Source organism: Ahaetulla prasina, chromosome 14 (genome assembly GCF_028640845.1).
Source record: "Ahaetulla prasina isolate Xishuangbanna chromosome 14, ASM2864084v1, whole genome shotgun sequence".
In the NCBI taxonomy this organism is placed as follows: Eukaryota; Metazoa; Chordata; class Lepidosauria; order Squamata; family Colubridae; genus Ahaetulla; species Ahaetulla prasina.
Window position 1 is genome coordinate 23,351,422 of NC_080552.1, and position 6,597 is coordinate 23,358,018.

The window sequence follows — 6,597 nt, forward strand, 5'->3', positions numbered from 1 at the left end:
GGTGGGGAGGAGCCTGGCCGGGGGCTCCGCCCCTCCGCTTCTTTCAATTGGCAGAGGGTTTTTTTGGGGACGCGGGGCGGGCGAGGACGTGAGCCGCGGGGGCTTTCCGAGACTTGAAGCATCCTTGCGAACCCGGCAAGGCGGCGCATCTTTGCGCTTCGAATCTGGTCCAGCTGGCTGGCTGGCTGATGGGGGGTGCGGGGGGGGATTGTGCCCCGTTTAGATTTGGGAGCGGCAATAGAAAATTTGCGTTCAGTGCAGGAAGAAGTGCACCTGTTGGATTCCTGCCACACATCTGGAAGAGGCACAGCTGAACAGGTGGGAGGAATATGGAGAACTGGCTGTTCAGGCTGACTGGGGGGGGGAAAGGGGGGGGAACAGGAGGAGGGGGCTGTGTTTCTCAGCCTTGGACAAATTAAGGGTGTGTGACCAACTCCCAGAATTCCCGAGGCAGCACATGGGGAATTCTGGGAGTTGCCAAGATTGAGAGAGAGTGCTTTAGCACATAACTTTGGCAAACAGCAGCAATTGTTTTCTTTACCTGGGAACTGAGTGTGGGAAGCCAGTTGGTGTAATTTTTCATACTTAGGCTGATCTGTCTGGCACCCCACCCTTTTTTAAAACTCTCATCCCAGTTAATTCAGAGAACCAGTTCAAGATAGGGTGAAGATTTGCGATAGTGGGGAATCTCTGTAGCTCAAATCTATACCACACAAAGCTCTTATAAGGAGGACACCAACAATGACAGCCCCTAAAGGCTGCTGAAGACGTTACCGAGCCTGGAAAGGAAAAGTTTGGAAACCAACCCACAAGCTCGGAGAAGGAATCTTCACCCTCCTAGAGAGTTAAGAACTTACCACCAATGTGAAGTTACGCAACAGACATTACAACACCAGAATGCAAACTAACAGAGTTGGAAGGGACCTTGGAGGTCTTCTAGTCCAACCCACTGCCCAAGCAGGAGACCCTATACCAGTGATGGCTAACTTTTTCCAGACTGAGAACCCAAAGCATGCACACATGTGCCAAATGCAAGTGCACGTGCCCGAACCCCAAAAATGCAATGCGCGTGTGACACCTCGCCCCCCCCATGCATGCGCTGCAGAGATCCAAAGACCATCTGGCCGGCGGGAGGTGTGCGCTCATACTCATTGGAGCTGAACTGGGGTGATGGCTTGCGTGCCATCAGAGAGGGTGCTGCGTGCCTCCTCTGGCACGCATGCCATAGGTTTGCTATCACGGCCCGATACCATTCTGGACAAATGACAGTCCAGCCTCTTCTTAAAAACCTCCAGTGATGGAAAAGCCACAACTTCTGGAGACAAGCTGTTCCATCGGTTAATTGTTCTCACTGACAGAGTTTCCCCTCAATTCTGGGCTGGGTCTCTCTTTAATAAGTTTCCATCTTCTGGGGAATAGGGTGAGCTGACAAGAAATTGTGTAATAGATTCCTTCACATGATTTCTTTGCTGCAAATACCCTCAACAGATTCAAAGAGATTTTCCAGAAAGCGGATTATCGCTTTTATAGCAGTTTAGGAAGTGAGGAAAGGAACCTTAATATTTATGAATGGAATTTTTGGCTATTAGACTGAGAGGGAGCACCACAACATTGCAATAAAAATGGTGGAACAGGAGGAGAAAAGTGGGGGACAGACAACGCAAAACCCTATTGCAAGGATTCAAGAGAAGACAGCCACAGAATTTGTAAACAAGACTAGCTCTGCCTCGGATTGTTCCAAGAAAGGCACCCCAAAATCAAAGAGGCTTGAATATTCATCTCAATGCAGATCAATAAAGTTACAAAAGTATATCACAATGTTAGCAAAGGAAGTTTGGGGAAATGGTTCTCTTGCAAGTGCAGAATAAACTGAAGATTAAGCCTATGGCATTCACTGCCACCAGATGTGTTGACTGCTTTGATAGGTCTAAGATTGACTGGTACGTATACATCTGAACTGGACTGTGTTGTTTCTCTGTGTCCTATATGTGGATATGTGGGTATATGCATATTTTTATTTATTTATTTTGTCATGTTTATGTAGTGTATACTGCATGTGGTGACCCTTTGAGAACTATATGCAACAAAATTTCATGTTAATGTATGCGGATTAGTGTACATTCAAATTGACAATAAAGTTATTCTAAGTTCTTGTCTCTATGGAATCTAAAGTTGACCTTTGAAGGAGCAACATAGGAAGAGCATTAACGCCTCTGAATTATGTTGTCGGAAAAAATTCTTGAGCAGGTCATGGGCGGCCAAGGGAACAAGCCATGGGCCATCTAATTAATCAACTCACTTGGAGGAACAAAATGACCACAATTGATCCTACTCTGGACATATTATGTGAAGACCCAGCTCTGGAGGAGGCTCTGATGGTGGGGAAGGTGGATGGAAGGAAAGAGAAGACGACAACCTGCAGTCAGACAGATTGTTGCAGTGATGATGGATCCACTATTGGAAGACCCGAAGGATCATGTTGGGGCAGATCCTCCTGGGAAAATTTCTAGGTTCTACCTTATTGCAAGATCCAAAATGGACAGCTAACCACAAAAACGTAATCAAAAAAGCACAACAAAGAATGTTCTTTCTGCGCCAACTCAGTAAGCTCAAACTGCCCAAGGAGCTGCTGATCCAATTCTACAGAGGAATGATGGAGTCTGTCATCTGCATCTATAACTGTCTGATTTGGTTCTGCAGCCCAACAAGACAGACAGACTTCAGAGGATCATTAGAACTGCAAAAAAAAAAAAACACCCAATGGCTAACAACCTGCCTTCCAATGAGGATCTGTATACTGCACGAGTCAAAAAGAGAGCTGTGAAAATATTTACAGATCCGTCACATCCTGGATTTAAACTGTTTCAACTCCTATCCTCAAAACGACGCTATAGAGCACAAGGACAGTTTTTTCCCGAAGGCCATCACTCTGCTAAACGAATAATTCCCTCAACACTGTCAAACTATTTACTAAATCTGTACTACTATTAATCTTCTCATCATTCCCGCCACCCATCTCCTTCCACTTATGACTGTATGACTAACTTTGTTGCTTGTATCCTTATGATTTATATTGATATTGTTTCCTAATTGCTTATTTGTACCCTATGACTATCATTAAGTGTTGTACCTTATGATTCTTGATGAAAGTATCTTTTCTTTTATGTACACTGAGAGCATATGCACCAAAAAGACAAATTCCTTGTGTGTCCAATCATACTTGGCCAATAAAAAAATTCTATTCTATTCTATTCTAACTCGATGTCATATTGTTGATCCATCTCTCTGGAGAAGTCAGTGGTGGAAAAGGTAGAAGGAAGAGGTCAACCAGCAGCCAGGTGGAGGCTTTGTTGGAAGACCTGAAGGACCAATTTAGGGGCAGATGTTTCTGTGTCAGGTAGGAGTCAAAAACAACTTATTGGCATGTAATCAGCCAATCAATCAAATGGAGCAGCTGGTAATTGCTTCTTTAAGAGTTCAGAATCTAGTTGGGGACTGATTACCCTGGAGAAAGTCTATCTATGCTGTTCTTAAGAGGTGACCGTGACTGGTGGCCATATTTAAGCAAAGATGTGGTTTTCCAATTTGAGGTTTTGCAGATTGCCCAGAGATATGCAATGGTGGAAGTGTCCAAATATTGCGATATAAATGAATAAAATGCTGAGTCTGGCATCAGGAATTAAATGCTATCCGCTTCTAACCCTGTGATGAGAAGGGTGGCAAATAAATTTAATAAGCAAGTTAGTAAGTAAGTAAGTAAGAGGTTCCATTTCATGAGCCATTGCTAGGCTATCATAATTGTCTCCATGAATTTGTCCTCAATTCGGGAGGGAAAACCGCATGCAACTTTGTTTGACAACCTTGTAGGGTTGTTGTCCCCTCCTGGTTCGACTCAGATGGGAAACCTACAGTTCCTATCAAGAGATAAAAGGGTTAATTCTTGTTCACCCGCGCCTGGGCGGGGCCCTGAGGCAAGCAGCCAATCAGCAGGAACCAAAACATAGCTGCCCCCCTCCCCCTGCTGGAAAGCTTGGTTGAGCCGCGGGGAAACACCCTCGTAGTACCAGCCGGCTCAGCCAATCAGTGCTCAGCTCCGCAGTGGAGTGATTTCACGTCAGGGCTCAGGCTCGAGGATTACATCATGGGGGCGGGGATCCCCCTCCTCCACGTGGAGAACTCGAGGACCTGCCCACCGATGATGACGTAACCTTGGAGGGCGGGGCCAATATTTAAACAGCCTGCACCTTTTTTTATTTTAATGGTCCTTTGCAGGAAGGAAACTGGGAAGCGATTTCGGGTTCCCCCATTTCTGGAGGTGGAGGGGGGGACAGAAGCACCTGTGCAAAGTTTGCAACATAGCCTCTGAGCATGGGCAGAAGGTTCCCCATCCTACCTGCTCCACTGTACTAAGCTTTTCCCACCTGGTGGCCTCCAGATAAATTGGACTACAGCTCCCACCTTCCCCCCACACTAAGGCAGCTAGGATGGATAATTGGCTGGACTTGGAGGGTGAAGAACCCACGTTTGCTAGTGCCAGCTTTGCAACCGAAGCAGCTGCCCAGATACAGGATTGGCAAGGATCATCCAGGGGTTGCAAGACTCCAGAGCCCGGGGCTGGCTGCCCTGCGCCCACCGAGGCCTGCTCTTTTCTAACAAGAGACTGAACTGCAAAAGAACCGAATTGACTGGGCACAATTGGAAATAATTGGAAATCTTCTTCCTAGCGTATTCCCGCAGGTGCAGGGTCCGCTATTCGGATCATTGAACGCCACTTTCCAGGGTCAGCTGCGTCTCCAGGGCGGAGGCCCGCGGCTTCCATGCCTTTGTTGATGGTGTCTTGCCATCTCTGTCGCCGGCCATTGACTTCTAGTTGGTAGGCAGCCTTGGCAATGGGGGAAGGTGCTGCTCTCTGGACATGTCCATACTGGCGGAGCTGGCCTTCTCCCTGATCTTCTCTATAATTGGTGCCACACCAAAACGTTGTCAAATGGTGCCATTTGTGATGTGGTCAACAAGGGAGATGCCGGATATCCAATAGCGCCTTCGCATTTCCATGGCATGGAAGTTATTCTTCACAATTGGAAATAACTGTAAATGTGCTACTAAAAAACTACCAACGTCCTTGCAAAGTTCAACCTACCTACATTGGAGAGGTTGGGGGAGGGGCTTCCTTTTGCTTTTTAAGGAAAGGGTCCTTCTGATCTTCGCCTTTGATCCGGCCCTTTCCCAGAAATTCGACCAGTGCAGTTTTCTGCAGCAGGTAAACCCAGGGCTATGAGAATGGGAAGGAAAGCTCTCCAGTGCATCTCTGCTGGGCCAGGAGGGGAAAAGCGCAACCCGACCCAGGACTGGTGATTGTGATAACACGCTATCCCTCTTTGTCCCTGCCTGCGTCCCTTTATTGTCTCTGGCAGGGCGAGAAAGATCCGCTGGGCTTCGAGAATCGATCCTGCTCTTTTCCAGCATTTTCCTGCACAGCCAGGGAATCCAGCCTGCTTCTCTGCTCAACGGAAGCTGGCATTGCGTTTTACTAGAAAGGTGTAACCCACAAAGACGCCGGGCACACACTGTGCTGGAGGTCACAAGCGCTGGGAGGAGCCAGCTCTTTCCAGCTTTGCTTTCAGGAGGGCTTTGCGGGCAGGTTTCACCTGCTCCCTTCAGGTCCCTTGTCCTCCTGCTTTTTCAAATGACAGCACAACCAACAGGCATCTCTCCATCTCAGAGTCTCTCAACCTTGGCCGCTTTAAGATGGGTGGACTTCAACTCCCAGAACTCCCCGGGCTGGGAATTCTGGGAGTTGAAGTCCACTCGTCTTAAAGCGGCCAAGGTTGGGAAACCCCATGTTAGAGAAAACAGAACATGGGGCATTTCCTTCTGCTCTCGGGTAGCATTGGTGATACCCATGATGGGCAAGAGAGTTCTGGAGGGGAAGCATTTGCAGAGACCCCGATGCTCATCTCCTGGGAAGCTGAGCCAGAAGGACTGGGTGGGGCCCTCCTCTCCTTCTTCAGGCATTGGGGCAGAAGGAGATTAGGAAACAAGGCCCAGCTTCTGTTTGTGGACACCAGGGGTCACCAGCTGTTATGTCTTGAAAACAGAGCTGGAAAGTATGACTAAAAGGTTCACCTGCCCCTCAAAGATTGGGGCAAAAACTCTTAAAAATTCAAAGCGGGGAGAGGGGAAAAAAAACAAAGTACAGGTAGTCCTCAACTTACGACCCCAATTGAGCCCAAAATTTCTGTGGTTATACGAGACATTTGTTAAAGTGAGTTTTGCCCCATTCTACGACCTTTCTTGCCTCAGTCATTAAGTGAATTGCCCCAGGTGATAAGTTAGTTACCCGGCTGTTAAGACAATCTGGATTTCCTGTTGACTTTGCTTGTCAGAAGGTTGAAAAAGAGGATGGCGTAAGCCCTGGACATGGCAACCGTCGTAAATGTGAACCAGTCGCCAAGGCTCTGAATTTAGGTCACGTGACCCTGGGGAGGCCGTAACCGTGAAAATGGCCATAAGTCACTTTTCTTCAGTGCTGTTGTAACTTTGAACACTCGGTAAATGAACTGTTGTAACTCGAGGACTACCTGTATCGGATCCTTT